Genomic DNA, 4,287 nt, shown 5'->3' on the forward strand with positions numbered 1-4,287 from the left:
GGCTCCAGCCCCATATTCCCCAGGTCCTCCCTCCCACGATGGCAGGAGTGTCGGTACAGGTAAGTGTGTTCATCCATACATACATCCATACATACACACATGCACACATATATACACATATACATACATACACACATACACACATATATATATATATATATATATATATATACACATATACATATACACATACACATACGTACACCCACACCCACATACATTTTTTGTTATCATTTGTTTACATGTATCCATGCACACATACCCACACATACATGCACATACATGTACATACATGTCCACATACGCCCACATGCACACATGCAACATGATTCTTCCTAATCCGGTGATTTTTCCTTTTTAGATGGTCTGGTTCAGGCCGTGTGGATGCACTGTTTTCAGTGTCCTAATCCATTTCCTTTCTGTCGCCAGTCGCTGACCGTCAGACCAGCCCGTGGACGACTCCAGCCCCATCATCCCCAGATTTTCTCCCCCGTGATGTCGGAAATGATCGTACAGGTAAGTGTGTTTTTTATTTCTCCTCAGTGAATATAGATGTTGTTTCAGCCTCGTCAGTAAGCTGTTTTTAGTTTGGCCAATATATAATTTGGCACAAACCTGGCATTTTATACAATATACTACATTCTTGGAGTGTGGCGTGAAAGCCTGCAGGACTGGGACCCCCAGCTGGGTATGTATATTCTCTATGAATTTGGTGTATTTAAAAAGTCCTGCATGCTTAAAGCCCTTTTCTTTTCCTTTTCCGCCCAGGGAAGAGTGCACCAGAAGGTCCTTGAGGTTCTTATTCCTTCTGAAAGCGGCTATGGTCTTGAACCCGGCCAACGACTGCATCTGGTCCCGAGCCATTTGAAAGTTCCTCCTGGCTTTCACATTGAGGGTCCTGGAGGCCGGGGAGAGCGTGGTGATCAAGGGGATCAGATGGTAAGTGTTTTCCCTCGTGTCCGGTCCTCCCCTCTGTCGTGTGGCCCCTTCGGTGCGTCGGCTGTCCCTGTATGTATTCTGGAGAGAGGTGGTGTGTGTATGACCCTCCGCTTCAATGTGCCGGAGGTCAGGTGCAGTGTCGTGGAGAGTTTTGGTGTGTGGGTGGGTGCGTGCCTCTACGTGCCAGGGTCGGGCGCTATCCAGCAGAACCTCCGCCTTAATTTGCCGGAGGAATGTCCTGCCGTAGCCCCGCCGCCTGAGTGCCCGGAAAAGGATTCTTGTTGCCGACTCGGCATCCTCAGGCACAGTACAGATCCTAAGGTACCGTATCAATTGTGACTTTACAATTCCCCTGTATGTGTGTTTCGGGTGGTAACTTGACCTGTGTAGAAGTGCATGGGTGTCGGTTGGCTTGAAGTACACCCTCGTACCAAGCCCACTCTCTCCACTGTTTACTCTCCTTATGAATACTTCTGTGTCCAGGAACTCAATCTTTTCCGGTTGAAGATTATATTTGACGGTTATTGAAGGGTGGTGGTTGTTCAAGACTGTGATGAAGCCACTGAAAGCCGCTTTGGAATGACTCCAGATCCCGAAGATATCGTCCAGATATCTTATATATAACAGAGGTAAGTGGTCGCATTTGGGGAAGACTGTTCGTTCCCAGTCCGCCATGTAGATGTTCGCGTAGGCCGGGGCGAACTTTTTACCCATTGCGGTACCATGGATCTGTAGGAATAATTCCGAATTGAACTCAAAGTCGTTTCTGGTGAGACCAAGCTCTAAAAGTGTGAGAAGGGCCTCGTCCGGCCTGGCGGGGTCTGGGTATTGGAGGAAGATATCGCGCACTGCTTTCAAGCCCAATTGGGTTTCGATGTTGGTATATAGTGCGTCGATATCAATTGTGAAGAGCATTGCACCGGGTGGCACTATGATATGTTTCAGTTTGTTCACAAACTCATAAGTGTCCCGGATATAGCTATCATGTAGCTGTGACAAAGGGTTAATGTAGTGATCAATGAATTCTGCTACTCTATAGGATTCACTCCCGCAGTCCGAGACGATCGGTCTGCCAGGTGGGATCCTATGTGGGACCGTCCAAGTCTCCGGGCTTTTGTGGATCTTCGGAAGAAGATAAAATTGCCGTGGACGTGGAGGATCCTCACCCATCAGGTAATACTTTTGTTTCGCTGTTATGATTTTTTTGTGATGCAGGCCCTCTAGGATCCCCCGGATTGTTGTTTGGGTCTCCAATTGCACTGAGCAAGATAAAGGTGAGTAATGGGCCGCATTATTCAGCTGTCTGTACGCCTCCGTTAAGTATTGATTTCTGTCCATGATCACTATTTTTGACCCTTTGTCTGCTGGTTTGATTACTATCCCTGAGTTTGATTTTAATGTCTGCAAAGCTTCTCTTTCCCCCCTTGATAGGTTTTCCTCCTTTTCCCCAGCCCAACAGACCCTCTTAAAATCCCGATTATCCTGTTTTATTAATTTTTTGATAGGTGCTGCTACCCCATCCCCTTTCGGTTCCCAGGTCGAGGGGCCCACAAAGGGGTCCCGAGCGAAGTCCGTCTCGTACCCGAAATGGTCCAGGAGCTTGAGACGTCTATGGTACCTGTGCAGGTCTCTGCGCAGCGTCTGCCTGTCCACCACCTGGGGGGTAGGTATAAAGAAGAGGCCCCTCTCCAACACCCTCTCCTCATCCCGAGTTAAAACCAAAGATGCCGAAAGATTTAAGATATTTGAATGGGGCTGATTTGAATCCGCAGGTACCCCCGTCCTCAGTTTAACTGCACCATCCAGGAATGGAGGATCCCCTCCGCCGTCTCTGGCGTCCAATGGACTGGATCCTTTGGGTGAGTCTCAAACCGATCCTCCGAGATCCCCGTCAGAGTTTTGAAATTCTCCCCGATGAACAGGTTCAGCTCCCGCAGCAGCCTTTGGGCCTGCGGCGGGAGGCGCGAGGAGAACTGGATCAGCGGGACCCAAATCTCTGCCCGAGGGAAGACAATCCTGGCCCTTGACATGAGTTGTTGGAACTGCTTTTTCATAGTCAAGGGCTTGTTCCCCCTCAGGCAGTTATTCAGGCCCAGAGAGAGCACCACCTTCTGGGTCGTGAGGCAGGGCCCCAGTTTAAGCAGAACCTCTTTCATATGATGGATCTGGGCCCCCGGAAAGCTGTCTATTTGGACCATAGGATGGTGGTATTGGCGGATCCTGGACAGGTTGGAATCGCCTATTATTAGGACCGGCGCCCCCACCTCCAAGTCCCACTGTGCTCCCTTATGGAAGGTGTTGGGGTGGCGGGTGGGTTTCCTGCCCCCGGGGGCCCCCTCGGAGGGGGGTGGGGGATCCCCCCACCTCTGGGAACCCCCCACCCCTCCGATTGACTGCAGTGGCGGTTCCAAGGCCCTTACGGCCACATTGGTGCAAGGGGCGATGTTATCCCCGGGGACAGCGAGGTCTATGAGATCCATGTTCCCCTCCTGTCCCCCACCGCTGTGGCCCGAGCCCCCCGTGAGGTTGAGGCTGAAGTTGGGTCGCCAGCTCAGATCGCTGGTCTGGCTATCTGGGAGGGCGGCCCGATAGACCTCCGCCACACAGGCCCGATAGTGCCCAGTTGTTCTCAGGGGGGAAGGGGGTTTGGCCCGGCTGGGTCCCTCAACAGAGGGACTAAGGGGGCCCGGGTCCGGGCCAGAACATGGCCCCGGACCCGGGCTGGGGTCTGAGAATGGGACCCGCAGGTCCCCAGGGCCGGGAGTCAGGTCAGGGAGAATGTTGAGGTTAGAACGGGGGCTGATTTCCGTGCCCGAAGCAGAGGGGTGGTTGAGGTTAGTGCCGGGACAGGGGTCCGAGCCCAGAGCCAGAAGGTGGTTGAGGTTAGGGTTAGGGTTAGGGTTAGGGTTAGGGTTAGGGTTAGGGTTAGGGTTAGGGTTAGGGTTAGGGTTAGGGTTAGGGTTAGGGTTAGGGTTAGGGTTAGGGTTAGGGTTAGGGTTAGGGTTAGGGTTAGGGTTAGGGTTAGGGTTAGGGTTAGGGTTAGGGTTAGGGTTAGGGTTAGGGTTAGGGTTAGGGTTAGGGTTAGGGTTAGGGTTAGGGTTAGGGTTAGGGTTAGGGTTAGGGTTAGGGTTAGGGTTAGGGTTAGGGTTAGGGTTAGGGTTAGGGTTAGGGTTAGGGTTAGGGTTAGGGTTAGGGTTAGGGTTAGGGTTAGGGTTAGGGTTAGGGTTAGGGTTAGGGTTAGGGTTAGGGTTAGGGTTAGGGTTAGGGTTAGGGTTAGGGTTAGGGTTAGGGTTAGGGTTAGGGTTAGGGTTAGGGTTAGGGTTAGGGTTAGGGTTAGGGTTAGGGTTA

The 4,287-nt window shown here is 51.8% G+C and overlaps 1 long non-coding RNA gene across 1 annotated transcript; it reads left to right on the plus strand.

Annotated features, from left to right (window-relative positions):
* Window positions 1-1,158: 1,158 nt before the first annotated feature.
* On the plus strand, window positions 1,159-2,106 carry LOC137786097 (uncharacterized). The gene is made up of 3 exons (XR_011077551.1): window positions 1,159-1,260; window positions 1,423-1,568; window positions 1,979-2,106. It is a non-coding gene; the product is annotated as an uncharacterized lncRNA (long non-coding RNA).
* Window positions 2,107-4,287: the final 2,181 nt, after the last annotated feature.

Source organism: Clinocottus analis, unplaced genomic scaffold (assembly GCF_023055335.1).
Source record: "Clinocottus analis isolate CAN_PGR_092001 unplaced genomic scaffold, fCliAna1.0.p SCAF_15, whole genome shotgun sequence".
Classification (NCBI taxonomy): domain Eukaryota; kingdom Metazoa; phylum Chordata; class Actinopteri; order Perciformes; family Cottidae; genus Clinocottus; species Clinocottus analis.